The sequence below is a fragment of the Zootermopsis nevadensis genome, unplaced genomic scaffold (assembly GCF_977971745.1).
Source record: "Zootermopsis nevadensis isolate Lab colony 2312 unplaced genomic scaffold, Znev_1.0 Znev_ptg000025l, whole genome shotgun sequence".
Taxonomy (NCBI): Eukaryota; Metazoa; Arthropoda; class Insecta; order Blattodea; family Termopsidae; genus Zootermopsis; species Zootermopsis nevadensis.
In genome coordinates, this window is record NW_028259157.1 from 9,218,720 (window position 1) to 9,235,402 (window position 16,683).

General features: G+C 40.9%; 1 protein-coding gene across 4 annotated transcripts in view; it reads left to right on the forward strand.

The window, feature by feature from the left end:
- The window catches only part of LOC110832575 (cadherin-like and PC-esterase domain-containing protein 1), a 270,092-nt gene that overhangs the window by 113,967 nt on the left and 139,442 nt on the right, over positions 1-16,683 (forward strand). For 2 of the 4 annotated variants that reach the window (XR_015537108.1, XM_087356052.1), the window contains exon 1: positions 13,908-14,324. The exons of the other annotated variants lie outside the window; for them this stretch is intronic. The gene's annotated coding sequence lies outside the window, so the exon portion shown is untranslated. Of the gene's footprint in view, positions 1-13,907; positions 14,325-16,683 lie in introns of those variants that run through there. 4 annotated transcript variants of the gene reach the window in all.

Consider the following 16,683-nt stretch of genomic DNA (forward strand, 5'->3'; position numbering starts at 1 on the left):
TCTAGTGGGCCCAACTGTGTAGGAACCTGAAGACGGAGATAGAGTCCCATCTCCGAAACGTCGTTTTACGTTTTATATTTACTATACGATGGATAATATCCAAGAAAATTTTTATTAAATATCCTTTAAGATTCCGTTATGACATGCAGTGTTGTTTAGGTGATTATTACCGTTTAAAAAGTACCAGTCAATTTCAGTGTTCGCGGTACAAGCGATCTATCACCTACGAAACGTTGGTAATCACCTGCAAGTCTGTTCTATTACCTTCGTTTTCACCAGCGTAAAATCTCAATTTTCATCTTAAGTTGCGTTACAATGAAGGTAGGTGTACTTATTTTGAAAATCTGGTGTAAGTTGAATTGGTGTGTTCTATACTTCTCCCAGTTTTGTCAAGTAGACGTGTAAGGCTGTCTTGAAGGTAATCGATGAGAAAATTGGATGAAGGTAAATTTCCTTTAAGTTTCTTTACATCTGTTGCGAAAGAAATCTTTGTCGTAACGTAGATGATAGTGCTTCTGACTGGAATAGTAAGGATGCTGTATTCATGAAATGGTAGAAGAAATGTGGATCACTTGACTGTGATTGGGACCTCTGACCTTTGGTCAAAAATTGTATTTGTTAGTGACAATTTCAGGGTAAGGATAGACTTGAACTTTCTTATCACGTTCTTATGTGTCCGAAACGTTGTTGTATCGCCCTTTTTCTCCTTCCTACTCGCTAAAATAAATGCTGCTAAGTTGAGGGAGACAGGGCGTTATAAGTTGGGTGCTTGTTCCTTCGTACTTTGTTCGTAAATCACAGTGTCGAGAAGGCGGCTTAGTGGCAAAGCCTCATGTGGTACGCCAGCCAGAGGAGGCCATGACCAACTCTGCCTCAAAAGAAAACCCCTACTAAACATCAAAAAGTGCTTTTTCACTTTTTAAACAAAAAAATTCTCAACGATGGGTGTACGCTGTGGCTAGAAAGAATCGACGTTGTCTTTTGAATACAAAGCACCTGTTAGCAGAGACGTAGTAGCGGGGGATTACTGTGGTTCCTAGCTCGTGGAACCTCATCATGCGAACGCCAAGAGAGGTCCGATGCCATCCCCCCCTCCCCACTACATTCGAACCCTCTTCAGCGACCCAACGACCTACAACCCCACCATGTAATTTGAGGTTGATCCTTGCGGAAAATGGGGGTGGGGTCAGGAGCCCTTAAACCCCGGCCCGGAACAACAACGGCATGTAAACGAAGTTGCTGTATTTCCTCATTGGCCAAGTTAAGTGTTGGTGAAGTGGAGCTCCAGCGTGACTGGTATGCGTAATGCAACACTGCACGAATCCTTTCGTATCCCAATGCTATTTCAACATATTTAAAACTAGGTCTCATTTCACAGGCCAATAAACGAAACTATTTAATGATTATCCTCTTCATGTATCGGAAATGTTACGCTGTCGATACGCGTGTGGTGTAATCGATTCTTGAATTTCAGAAAAATGTTGTATTTTGTGATGTGCCTAATTTGTACATCATCAACGCAACTGTACGGTTAATTAGATCTCTGCCGTCGGCATCTTCTAATATATCGATCTGCTGCCTGCGGTTTAGGTTAGTCGATTATTTAAATATAGAAATGTCAAATCTAAAACTTCTTGACGATGGTGAAAAGTCAATTGAATAAAAATTTTCTTGGATATTATCCATCGTCCAATAAATATAAAACGCATTTTGCTCTATCTAGTGGGCCCAACTGTGTGGGAGCCTTAAGACGGAGATAGAGTCCCATCTCCGAAACGTCGTTTTACGTTTTATATTTACTAGACGATGGATAATATCCAAGGAAATTTTTATTCTATAGAAATGTCAGTTGCACTTCTATATCCTCTTGTTTTCAGTATGGTGCTATAGATTCCTGAACTTACAGTTACATTTTTCGACAAGCATTGGATTTTGTAGTTTAATAAATCTTTTCAGGCAATTATGTCTGCGTTTATTTGAAATACTAAGAAATAGAAATGTTCTCAGCCCCCAGCCGAGATTCGAACGGCCTGCCGCTCGAATGCAAGTCAGGCGTGTTACTACTAAGCTAAGTCGTCTCATTGAATAAAAATTTTCTTGGATATTATCCATCGTCTAGTAAATATAAAACGTAAAACGACGTTTCGGAGATGGGTATTAGCTCTATCTAGTGGGCCCAACTGTGTAAGAACCTGAAGACGGAGATAGAGTCCCATCTCCGAAACGTCGTTTTACGTTTTATATTTACTAGATGATGGATAATATCCAAGAAAATTTTTATTCAATTGACTCTTCACCATCGTCAAGAAGTTTTAGATTTGATATAAGTCGTCTCATATTTCAGTCTGTGTTTCTTCTCTGTTTTCGCTGCAGCAAAATATTAACTAGGCTTTAAATAAGAAAAGAAATGAAGTCATTTGCATGTACCACTGATAGAAGCTTCTAATCCGTGTGTGTGTTATGGGGGGGGGGGGAGTTCCACCGGTGAGATCCTGAGATATGTTGTCATCGTATTTTCTTAAATGATGGATAAGATTCTGTTTGATGAAAGTACCGGAGTACAAGGAGGTGTACTCAGATTCGGGAGCTTCTCAGTGGTGGAGATGAACATTTCTGTGAGTAGGGTTCTGCTGTAACACTATTTAGAAACTCATTGATTCTAATATTATTATCGAATATTCACGGTTAATTTCTTTGAATTTCCATCGTTCCTCCACTTAAAACTCCCGCAGTTGTTATTCTCAGTTGCTTTCTTATTCATTATTAATTTAAACTCAACTGGAATCTACATTAAATAACTGCTTTGATGCAATCCTCTTTGAGAAATAGTACGCTCAATTAGTAAATTCCCTGCCTTTCATGCATAATGTCCAGTCATAGACCTCTGTCCCAAGCCATACGAATCCTGTTTATTATTGAAGTTTCCCTATGGTGGACGCAGTAAGTACCTCTGAAACGTCTGTAAACGTCTACCAGAGTACACCGCGCTACAAACTGTCTTCATACTCTCTGCCTTGGGAGCCTCAGATCCTACGAAATTAGAACCAACCGCACATTCTATTTTTCGTTAGATATTTAGCTGCGTGAGAGTTGAGTGTTGGAGTATATTTGGACCTGAAATGTATGAAGTGGCAGGAGGTTTTTGAGAAAACAGCGTAATGTTGTTAGTAGAAAACCGTCTTGCTTTAAATTAAGATTCTATCCTACCGCCTCGGGATTTGCCTGCAGAAACTGTGGGAAACCACGAAAATTGTCGGATAGGATGACCGGTCTGTGGCCACAGATTTGAGTCAAGGACGTGCCGAATAATAAGGATAATTGCTAACCACTTCACCACATCTTTTGTTACAAAAGGCTTTATAATATCGTAAATGAAACCGTTGGTAAGGAAGGGAGGAAGATAAACCCTAAGTTCGTCTTAATAATATTTAGAAATTCAGTCCGTACCTTAAAGCTTAAAAATCTGTACTCCTCCCCCAATATTGTCAGGGTGATTAAGTCGAGAAGAATGAGATGGGCTGGGCATGTAGCGCGCATGGATGGGACAAGAGGTGTGCACCGGGTATTGGTTGGGAAACCTGAAGGGAAGAGACCGCTGGGGAGACCTAGACGTAGATGGAAGGATAATGTCAGGCGGGATCTATGGGAGATAGGAGTTGAAGGAAACTGGATTTTGTTGGCCCAGGACAGGGTCCGGTGGAGGACTTTGGTGATGAACCTTCGTGTTCGGTAAGCCATCTAGTTAGTTAGTTAGTTAGTCCGTACCTTAAAGCAAATACAACACTTCACTAACACAAAGATCAATTGGTTAATGACGTTCGTGGAATTAGTTCTTGTTTGAAGATTTCCGTCTTCTGGGTTGTTGCGCTGTGTAGTCTGGTCGATGTTAACCAACGTTTCAGAGGTCATACTGCCTCCGTCATCAGAGTATGAAGATTTCCGTCTTCTGGGTTGTTGCGTTGTGTAGTCTGGTCGATGTTAACCAACGTTTCAGAGGTCATACTGCCTCCGTCATCAGAGTATGAAGATTTCTGTCTTCTGGGTTGTTGCGTTGTGTAGTCTGGTCGATGTTAACCAACGTTTCAGAGGTCATACTGCCTCCGTCATCAGAGTATGAAGATTTCTGTCTTCTGGGTTGTTGCGTTGTGTAGTCTGGTCGATGTTAACCAACGTTTCAGAGGTCATACTGCCTCCGTCATCAGAGTATGAAGATTTCTGTCTTCTGGGTTGTTGCGTTGTGTAGTCTGGTCGATGTTAACCAACGTTTCAGAGGTCATACTGCCTCCGTCATCAGAGTATGAAGATTTTTGTCTTCTGGGTTGTTGCGTTGTGTAGTCTGGTCGATGTTAACCAACGTTTCAGAGGTCATACTGCCTCCGTCATCAGAGTATGAAGATTTCTGTCTTCTGGGTTGTTGCGTTGTGTAGTCTGGTCGATGTTAACCAACGTTTCAGAGGTCATACTGCCTCCGTCATCAGAGTATGAAGATTTCTGTCTTCTGGGTTGTTGCGTTGTGTAGTCTGGTCGATGTTAACCAACGTTTCAGAGGTCATACTGCCTCCGTCATCAGAGTATGAAGATTTTTGTCTTCTGGGTTGTTGCGTTGTGTAGTCTGGTCGATGTTAACCAACGTTTCAGAGGTCATACTGCCTCCGTCATCAGAGTATGAAGATTTCTGTCTTCTGGGTTGTTGCGTTGTGTAGTCTGGCCGATGTTAACCAACGTTTCAGAGGTCATACTGCCTCCGTCATCAGAGTATGAAGATTTCTGTCTTCTGGGTTGTTGCGTTGTGTAGTCTGGTCGATGTTAACCAACGTTTCAGAGGTCATACTGCCTCCGTCATCGCCCTGATGACGGAGGCAGTATGACCTCTGAAACGTCGATAAACATCGACCAGACTACACAGCACAACAACCCAGAAGACAGAAATCTTCATACTCATCGCCCTGATGACGGAGGCAGTATGACCTCTTAAACGTCGGTTAACATCGACCAGACTACACAGCGCAACAACCCAGAAGACAGAAATCTTCATACTCATCGCCCTGATGACGGAGGCAGTATGACCTCTTAAACGTTGGTTAACATCGACCAGACTACACAGCGCAACAACCCAGAAGACAGAAATCTTCATACTCATCGCCCTGATGATGGAGGCAGTATGACCTCTGAAACGTTGGTTAACATCGACCAGACTACACAGCGCAACAACCCAGAAGACAGAAATCTTCATACTCATCGCCCTGATGACGGAGGCAGTATGACCTCTTAAACGTTGGTTAACATCGACCAGACTACACAGCGCAACAACCCAGAAGACAGAAATCTTCATACTCATCGCCCTGATGATGGAGGCAGTATGACCTCTGAAACGTTGGTAAACATCGACCAGACTACACAGCGCAACGATCCAGAGGACAGAAATCTTCATACTCACCGCTGTGAAAACCTCGCCCTGATGACGGAGGCAGTATGACCTCTGAAACGTTGGTTAACATCGACCAGACTACACAGCGCAACGATCCAGAAGACAGAAATCTTCATACTCACCGCTGTGAAAACCTCGCCCTGATGACGGAGGCAGTATGACCTCTGAAACGTTGGTAAACATCGACCAGACTACACAGCGCAACGATCCAGAGGACAGAAATCTTCATACTCACCGCTGTGAAAACCTCGCCCTGATGACGGAGGCAGTATGACCTCTGAAACGTTGGTTAACATCGACCAGACTACACAGCGCAACGATCCAGAAGACAGAAATCTTCATACTCTGATGACGGAGGCAGTATGACCTCTGAAACGTTGGTTAACATCGACCAGACTACACAACGCAACAACCCAGAAGACAGAAATCTTCATACTCTGATGACGGAGGCAGTATGACCTCTGAAACGTTGGTTAACATCGACCAGACTACACAACGCAACAACCCAGAAGACAGAAATCTTCATACTCTGATGACGGAGGCAGTATGACCTCTGAAACGTTGGTTAACATCGACCAGACTACACAACGCAACAACCCAGAAGACAGAAATCTTCATACTCTGATGACGGAGGCAGTATGACCTCTGAAACGTTGGTTAACATCGACCAGACTACACAACGCAACAACCCAGAAGACAGAAATCTTCATACTCTGATGACGGAGGCAGTATGACCTCTGAAACGTTGGTAAACATCGACCAGACTACACAGCGCAACGATCCAGAGGACAGAAATCTTCATACTCACCGCCGTGAGAACCTCAAGTCTTACATAGTTCCTGTTTGTTCTTAGAATCACACAAAGTCCACAATGCAGAATTACTGATTATTAAAGCAGTTATACCAGTACCACTGTATTTTAAAATGCAATCTTTTAATTAAACGGTCCGACTTAATCTCATTTGATAAATAGCACGTAGCTTTCTTTCGTCCCTTGGACTTAGATGCTTCGTTTTATCGACGGGAAATCGTCCGCCACTGTAGCTTCGCTATTCCTTGTGGGTCGCGCCGTCCCATCTCCTGTAATTGTGATGGATGACATCGAAATGGCAGCCCCTTGTAATCGGCACCTCCTTACACTGAAGGGCTTACATGTCTTATCGATGTTAGGAAAACTTGTGTATCATACCTGCTTGCAGTAGTAAGCCACTTCGTAAGGCGAAGGACACGTTCCGCCCTCTAGACCAGCAACACAATCTCATTTCTCTTCCAGACGCGATATGTTGTAAATTGTGATAACATGTAAGTTTTGAGACTGTGCAGATATGAATGATACTATATGCGAAGATGTTAGTCTTCCCGGTTATGACGCCATGTGAAATTGTAAGTAGATACCAAAGTTTCGGAGAATTATACTATTTTTACTTTTCAGGACTACCCTGATGATGGAGGTAGTATGTTCGTACAAAACGTTGGTGCCTATCAATAAGTTCACATGGAGTTACAATCCAGAATTGAAAGTTTTGAAGAAAATGGCGACTGACTACGTTTTACAAATTTTGTTAGTTTTCTTGATAATATATTTAACATGAACAGTGCTGAATCTTACAATTGGCGTTCATTTTGTGTAGTTCCTAGGATTTATATTTATCTTTGTGTACGATTTTCCCCCATAATTTCATTATTTGTGATTAATTTGTTAACAAAACATCACAAACGTTTTCGTTGAATTAACTCATGTTCCTTGTTACGTGTGGCAGGCGATCTGACAGTTGGAGCAAAATGTATGATTCGGTTTTGAAGTTGCAATAATTCTGTGAACTGGCACTGGGTGGCTCTAGTGTGGCGTGCGATATATAACGACCCCATAATTAATCCGATGACAGTACCAGAGACCAAAAGGGACGAAATACCATTCCATAAATGTCCTCAATATTAATGTCACTACACAAATCTGTTACGTCCACATACCCGTTATCAGATGATTACCAGACGACGTTCAGCGACCCAGAAATCTATTGTTTGTCTGTTTGAAGTCACTGTCCGTACTTTTCAGACCTAAGGAGAACTATTTGCAGGTCTTCTATTCAAAAAGTGTTTTGACACAAGGCCTGATCAAGGAACATTTTATGCATGACGAAAGAGAAATTCCCATTCAAAGTTTACTTTACACAGTAGCCAGTTCATATGTGACATTTTAGCTTCTTACGACCGTGGAGATGTCGACTTGGTCTGGGTTGTGACAGCATTTGGCTGTGAAGGTGATTACGGCCGTATTTTGGAGTAGCCTTAAACATTACCAGAATGCAGTACAAGGCCATAGTTTTTATTATTATTATTATTTATTTATTTATTTACTGAAATTGGGTTCGCACCCGGTGACAGTGGTTCTTACACTACAAAATTACAACAAAATACAGCCTACAGCTAAATAATAAATACTTCGGAATTGTTATAAGCTTCATATATGAGAACGACAGCAAAATACGAGCACTACACGTCCGTATTTTTCTTCTGGGTAGAAACGTAGTGTGGAGTTGTAGGTAAAATAACGTTTAAGAGGAATATACTGTCTTTATCTTCAAGGCTGAACCCAAAAAACCTGCACGAGGCCACCTGCACCCACACAGAATGTTGAACTGAAATTCTGAAAGAAGGAGAACATTTGGAAACGAACATGTAGGTGGGAGGATAATATTAAAATGCATCTCGAAGAAGTTGTGTGTGAGAATGTGTAGTGTATTCGACTGGTTCAGGATGGTGTCTTATGAACGCGGTGTTAAATTTTTGGGGCACAAATAATTGTTAATTTATTCGTCTTTACATAATTGGTTTAATACTTCCAACGTCTGTGTTTCTACGTTTATGATTCCTCTTTTGACATTCGAAGGGATCAGACAGCAGACTGGAAGGATGATGCACTCAGCAGGATACAATGTATTTGACCGTAGGAGAAATTAGGATATTTTCGAATAAATCGTCTTGGGCACACAAGAAAATACATTACAACGGCACGAGCAAAAGTGGTTCGATGTTTTTAAGCTGGGTCCACACTTTCGCGTTCTGTAGAAACGTAACAGCTTAACGCAGCAAGGGATTCCGAGGTTCGTGCGCATTTCTTCTCCGGCGGCGTAATGTAACACCCTTCATTAAAAAACGACGGCAGCGTGATACATGAGCGCTGTGAACCGACCGGGGGCATCCGCTCATGTGCGTCTTTCTATGTTACGGCAGAGTGCGCAAATGTGAACCCGGCTTTAGAATGGTGCAACACGTTAAGACACCAAAGGAACTTCTTCCCTGCAGATCCCTCGGACAACCAAGACTTTGACGATCGTGAGACAGGCTAATGAACGGGTACAATCTTGGTGGCGAGACCCGTCTTGGAATTCTAAAATTGACTACGTTTTTAAGGACGGATATTCCTTATCAAATCTAAAACTTCTTGACGATGATGAAGAGTCAATTGAATAATTTTTTTTTTTGATATTATCCATCGTCTAGTAAATATAAAACGTAAAACGACGTTTCGGAGATGGGATTAGCTCTATCTAGTGGGCCCAACTGAGTAGGAACCTGAAGACGGAGATAGAGTCCCATCTCCGAAACGTCGTTTTACGTTTTATATTTACTAGACGATGGATAATATCCAAAAAAAAAATTATTCAATTGACGGATATTCCTTGTTCACATATTCTGTTCGATCCGATAGACCGAGCTGTTCCCAATGTGTGGACATACGAGGCTCGTCCTTAAAGTAAGTTTCCCTGGTGCCGTTTACAGAAACAAAACACAATTTTATGGAAATATTTATTGCAACAGATACAGCAAGTGTCCAGCTATTTTTCAACATATTCGCCACCGGAATTGAGACATTTGTCATACCGTGGGACCAACTTTTGAATACCTGTGTCGTAGAAGTCTGCCGCCTGGGATTGGAACCACTGCGTGACAACCATCTCCGCCTCTCTGTCATTCTCAAAACGCTGACGCTGACCGGAAAGGAATTTCTTGAGGTGTAGGAAAAGATGGAAATCACTGGGAGCGAGGTCCGGGCTGTAGGGTGAATGATTAAACACCTCCCAGCTGAACTCCTGCAGGAGACTTGCTGTCCGTCGAGCCGTGTGCGGCCTAGCGTTATCACTGACCGCACTTCACAGTCGGCGGGAGCTGGAATAAGAACCTCCATCTTCAACAGCTGCAACGATGCTACTGTGAGAACGCGGGAAGTGCCTTTAGTGCATGCGCCATGCTACGTCATTGCTCTATCACGTACGCACAGTCGCTTCGCTCAATATAAGGTTTGCTAGCTGTGGGACGAGTGGGAAACTTACTTTTGGGACGCGCCTCGTAGAATAGATTAAATATTTGTAATAGGCTGCCGTGTCCGTAGTTCGATTCTAATACCCCTGGAATGGCCGAGGTTTTGGGGGAAATGTGCTCCTCGAATGCTGAGAAGTGACTCACGCAAGTCTGGGGTGCGAAAGAACATCAATTTTTTTACTGTCTTTTTCAGACGCTTTCTTGTGGAAGGGTTTATTGATATTGTTGATATATGAGCTTACATTTAACTCTTCTACTGTGTATGTTATCCGAAAACCGTGAATTTCATACTTATTGAAGTGTGAGTGTGGCCTTTACCAATACATTTGCCACGCGGCCAAGCTCTTAAAACGTACTGATATTTATAGAAGAAAGATAGGTTCATTTTGTGACACAAAGATCACTATTTCCAGGGTTGTTGCGCCGTAAGGCGTGGTAGAAATTGGCCGACGTTTCAGAGGTGCTTACCGCTTCAATATTCAGGGCGAAGTTTGGAGTAACTGAGATACTACGTATTTAAATATAAATACAGGAATATGTACATAATTCGTAGTTTACATACACATATTTCTTTCCCAAAAGCTATCAAGGTAGATCCAACAACCATTCAGGGTAGGAGCCAGCACTGTCGAAGTCTGACGGCTTTATAGCAGTAGCTATTACGCGGCCCTCTGTCAGTCAGTTAAGTTCTTTTCCGTATTTTTCGAAACTGCCTTTAGCAGCAGAAATGGAATACAATTGACGATTTCCTTCAGATGATCGGAATATCGGAAAATGCCACTTAGGATCAGACACTACATATCTTCAGCTTGAGAAATATATGTATATGGGTGTCTGACATAGGCTGTCAATTACGTATTGACTGAATCACAAATCGCGAAGAAATTTCAGTTTAAATCGCATTTGTAACTAGGCATATACATCACTTCGACTTGGTTTAACATTCAGTAACTTCGCATTTTGTCCAAATGTATTTATGGGTTTATTAAAGTACGCAGAAATTATTTCCTTAACAGATGCTTGTAATGAAGATGTGTTTTCTAAGAGGTACGGGCTGATACGATGTCGTGGAGCGTGTTAGGAACCCCTTTGAAATGATTTTGCCATCACTGCTGCAGAAGTTGTATCGTGAGAAGAGCCTTTAAACGACAAATTAATATTTGTTGCCCGTCTCCGAGCGCACATATTGTTAGCCGCAGATGCAGTCTGTACGAGAAGCTGAGGTTACATTACTTTTCCTTCCAACACAAGATAGCGGTAAACCGAGCAGTCAGTCTAGAGTAATACAGTCGACACTGCAGAATTTTCATCCGTGGTCCACTTTCAGTTTTCCTCGTCCTCAGCATGGTTCTTATCTTTTGGCAATTGGCTGCTTCCCCAGACTAAAAGAATTTGTTGGTCACTAGCTACGTATGAGAGGTTCAGGGCTGGTGGGTGACTTCGAATCATTCATACTCTCTTTTATTTCTTTTGCGTTCTGCACTTATAGGTTTCAAAGCTACAGACATTAGATACCACATCGGAAACATTCTAAATAAAGACTAAAATTATTTACATACGAGGTGCGATCGGAAAGTTTACAGACTGCGAGTATAAAAACCCGTACACTTATCTCAGGTATTAAATTAATCTATCACCCTCGAAGTAGACAAAGAAAGATTTCCAGGGATGCTTCCAGGCTTGGCAGCGGCGCTGGGATCGTTGTGTTCACTCCCAGGGGAACTACTTCGAGGGTGATGGATTAATTTAATACCTGAGATAAGTGTACGGGTTTTTATACGCGCAGTCTGGAAACCTTCCGATCGCACCTCGTACGTACGAAATCTTGGCCGGGAAGCATGAACGTAAGAGATTACTCTGAATTTGGATAATATTAGAATAATAGAGTGAGATTTCAAGTTCTCACGGCTGCGAGTGTATGAGTGTCTTCTGGGACACTTAATTGTGTAGTTTAGTAGAAATTTATTGATATTTGAGACGCTCCTACTGCCTCCATCATCAGGGCGGTCGCAATTAAAGACTTTTCTGTTATTTCTCATAAAGTAGTATCTGAATTGCCACAATGATCTCACTGCTATCTAGCATTGAGGATAATAAATAAATGTGTAATTTCGTAACCACTGGTGTCCCTAATGCGCCTTAATATAATTCTGCACACGCACAACACTATCTGATTTCGTCTTCACCTGATCCAGGTTTAATTAGATAGAAACAAGCATTTTGCGAAAAATACTAGGCAACATTTGTCTGGTTCAGAAAGTCGTATGGTGGCCCTAACAATACGCAGGTCCTGAAGATTTCTCCACTTGTGGGAACAGTACATTGATCATTCAGTTGGATCGTTGTGAATCCTCCACAGGCCTATCGATCCTTTCCAATAAATACTTAACGCGTTTAATCACACTGCTGATTTATTAGGACACACTTCACTCTGACCCAGTGCAGAGAAGTCCTCATGATTGTTTGCGTAGCTCGGAGTCGATGGTCTGTTCAACTGAAACGAATTTCAAGCGTAATTACGACACTGCATTCAACACGGGTCCCATCCCGTGGCACACCTGTAAATAGCTGGCACATCTAGACTATTGTAGTGCATCGCGACTAGTCACGGAGGACATGACGTTTCTGTGTTGTCAACTGAAAGACGTCTTATGGCCTTACGAGTCGTAACACCGTGTGGTTTTGTAGGAGATTACCAAGGTTCATCTTCAGTTTGAGTCAGATAGCCAGTTTTCGCGATTGATATACAAGTCAGTAACCCTCTGAAGATGGTGGGAATGGTAACCACTACACCGTGAAGTTTGTTTGGACTAGAAAGTTGGTTTGCTCAGTCCAGAAAAATATTCTAGAAAAAGGAAAAATCTAGCTTCAGATTTGTCATGCACGAACGTCTGTCCAGACTGAGGATTCTGTAAAAAAATTTCTGTGATTTTAATTTTTGTAGATTTGCTAGTAGAAATTATTTTATACTGGGCAGGAACCTTCGTAAGCTTCTGTTATTTTTACAAACGTCACACAGCTTACGCTTCGTGATCTTAATTTTCAGCATTGTCTCTTATCACACTTTGCATTCTTTCGAATTTATCGACACTGTGCCTCCTATTAAACTTTATTTCCAGATTTATCACGAGAAGAGTTCGAAACGCTTTTTAAACAGAAAAGGTTTTATCGTTTTTGTTAGTGGGAAAACTTTTAGACTTAATTAAAAATTAAAGTTGTAACCATGTATCATTGTTTCGGAAGAGAATTATAAATTTTCATTTTATACACTTGCTTTCATTAACGTTGCTTCTCATGAAGGAATATGGTAAACATAGCAAAACCATATTTAAATAACAAAGTTTTGTAAGGAGACTGGTTATCTCAAGTTAACACAACAAAGTACTCGGTGATGTAGATCAGAAATGAGGCACTTGAAAGTCACTTTGCTGAGCCTGGAGTACGTTAAAGAAACAAGGTTTTTGAACTACTCCAAGACACGGTCGAGTGCTGGGCTTTTTTGATGGCTGTGATGAACTTTCTGGTTCCTTAAGAACGGAATTACTGGTTTAACTTAATGACTATTAATTTCTCAAGGAAAATCATTTTCCATTTTATGTATCTAGTTACGTTTATTAATTAATACGACGTTACTTCTGATATTCTGAGTAGAATAATAAGTTATTTTGTTACTTTAAATAAGTTCTAATATAAAAAAAATCACTGTAAAAATATTTGTTCGAGGAAAATATGAGATTTTCTGCTAGATTGAAACCAGTGTTCATCTGTGTATCTAATATGTTATATCATGTGATTTGGAATAATTTTTATGACTATTGGCAGTGGTGAAAAGCTTTCCTGATATGTTAGAGCTTAATTACATATTTATGACGAAAAGTTTCTATGAAAAGAACATCTTTTGTTAAAAGCATAAATGGAAAATCAAATACAAAATTAAGATCCGGCCACGGAAATTTCTATGCAAGAAACTTACAATAAACACAATCTCTTATCTGTTTGACAATTTGAATGATATGGTGTAATGACGACAGAACGCGGCAGTTCCTTACGTTGGGAGACTTCGATCGTCTAGTTGCTAGGGCGAGGAGAGCGGAGTGCTAACACGGAGTTCCGAATAGCTAGCAGGGCAGTAGCTTCTGTGGTGGACCTGACGTTCTGTACGTCATTCCGGTCCGTGCGTGAGTCGTGGTTGGTTACTCGTTCAGGTCGGAAACTTGCAATGTAAGATACACGAAATTTGAACGGGAACAAACATTCTTAACATGACACGTATTATTACTAAAAGAAAACCAATTTTTGTTTTACAGGCAATCAGTAGGTACGTAAATACAGTGCCGTAAATCTGCAAACGATACTTAATGCACAAATATAGGTTATAAGCAGTTTTAAGACTGTTTTGCGATGTTTTGTTGTTCATCCGCGGTTTGAAGAGTTATAGTAAAAGAATGACAGTTTGATTGTATTCTGTGAGCGAAGTGAGCGGGAAGACAGAAGTGTGTTACGGAGTGGGGGATGAAGTACACGTGACGAACATCGCCACGTGCCAAGCCACGTCTGTCATATCATCTTTTCGGTAAGCAATCCGCACAAAGAACCAGAAACTGTTTGAAGCTTGTATAAAGTATTTTAAAGAATCCTAGCCGTACCTCAAAGAAAACAGCTATTCACCATTAGAAAGATTAATAGTTAATGATATTTAAGGAAATAATTTCAGTTTGCGAAATGTAGTTATTGTTTATTGATGTGGTTAAATTGGGTAAAATTGGTTTCGTTTTTTGTGAATGTATGCAAATGCAGATGTTAATTTCGGATACTTAACTATATGCTTTCAGGCAGAATGAAAGCAAATTTTCGAATTAACATATCGATTAGATATAGATTATGTACATAACAAAAATATTTTTATTACGCCGCCTGGAGGCAGGGAATGATGATGAATCTATAAAATTATTACCATTTGTACAGGTGAATGGCACATCTTAACATCTTGAAATTTTGCACATGAATAATTATTTTTGACTTTTCAAAAATTAATTTGACCGCTTAATTTTACGCTTTTAACGGCAGATAGGACCTAATGGAAACTAATTTAGGTAAACTCTTATATTTTTCACGGCGTCGAGTATGAAGATGGCTGTCTTCTGGGATGTTGCGCCTTGTGTTCTGGTAGATTTTGAACGATGTTTCAAAGGCACTTCATGCTTCCATCATCAGGGCTATGATTGGCGGAACACTTCAGGATACAACCATCCTCGAAAATTAATTTTGTTACAAACACCATGGAACAAAATGGTTCTTGATAAGCTTGTGGTCGTTCAGCTAGCCAAGAACCTATCCGCCTTTTATGGAGCCCAGAGGTTTATTTTAAATTCAGAAGGTTGTTATGCTGAGCTAGATAAGTCCAGTTCACACAGTTCAACCCTATTTCTTTAAGATCCACATCTTAGTGTTTTTCGCGACTTAACATGAGCGATGAACACATTTTGGACTCTGTGTGTCGCGTTTTCTCCTACGAACTGTACGACACGCATAATGGGAGGGCATTGTTGTAACACAGTGTTGCGACAGTGGAAACAGTTATAGTTATTGTTGGGGGTTCTTTATATAGTTATTGTTGGGGGTTCTTTATATAGTTATTGTTGGGGGTTCTTTATATAGTTATTGTTGGGGGTTCTTTATATAGTTATTGTTGGGGGAACTTTATATAGTTATTGTTGGGGGTTCTTTATATAGTTATTGTTGGAGGTTCTTTATATAGTTATTGTTGGGGGTTCTTTATATAGTTATTGTTGGGGGTTCTTTATATAGTTATTGTTGGGGGAACTTTATATAGTTATTGTTGGGGGAACTTTATATAGTTATTGTTGGAGGTTCTTTATATAGTTATTGTTGGGGGTTCTTTATATAGTTATTGTTGGGGGAACTTTATATAGTTATTGTTGGGGGTTCTTTATATAGTTATTGTTGGAGGTTCTTTATATAGTTATTGTTGGGGGAACTTTATATAGTTATTGTTGGGGGTTCTTTATATAGTTATTGTTGGGGGAACGTTATATATTGTTATTGTTGGGGGTTCTTTATAAAGTTATTGTTGGGGGTTCTTTATCTAGTTATTGTTGGGGGTTCTTTATATAGTTATTGTTGGGGGAACGTTATAAAGTTATTGTTTGGGGAACATTATATCAACTGTGAAAACAACCATGTGTTAGATCACACAGCGCAACAATAACCTTGGATACCATTCTTGCCGTTGTTATTCCTTTCGAGTAGGAGTATGATGGCAGTTGCTTTGAGCTGTGGTTATCGACGCCGCAACTTGCCGACGTCGCGTCCCGTAAAGGATGTCGTTGGCATTTTAGTCGTGAAGAGACTGAGGTAAACCAGTAGAGATCCCTGACATGTGGGCCGAGAATCGATCCTAGAAACTTAGAATATGAATCAGAATGCTAACTACTCAACACTCGTGCTCGGAATCAACATCCGATAGCTGTTCCCTTTCGTGGGCCCACCGAACGGTTTCTGAGTCCATTGAAGGCTCGTGACTTCCGCGTTCTTAAGTTCATTCCGCGACGCAATTAGCACAGAAATGGAAGCTGCAGAACAGTTGCAAAAAACACTATTCACTGCGCAGTTGTAGTGGAACGACCAGACAAGCATAATGGCGATGTTTTTCGTCTGTTCCTCCAGGCAAATGCAGAAATTATATAATAGGCCGCGGCTGCTTTTTAATCATCTTTCCAAACTTTATCCTTTCGTCTCTTTTCCGACTGTCTGTAAATTATGCGATTCGAACGGCGTGTTCTTTGTGCGAATGACATAAAATTATCACGTGATGGAGAGTCGCTCAAATTTCGTCTAAAAATATATGCAAATGATTTTTAACAGCTAGAGCAGAGCGCTCCTTTCGGAGCTCCGCGGGGGGTTGGTCAAGT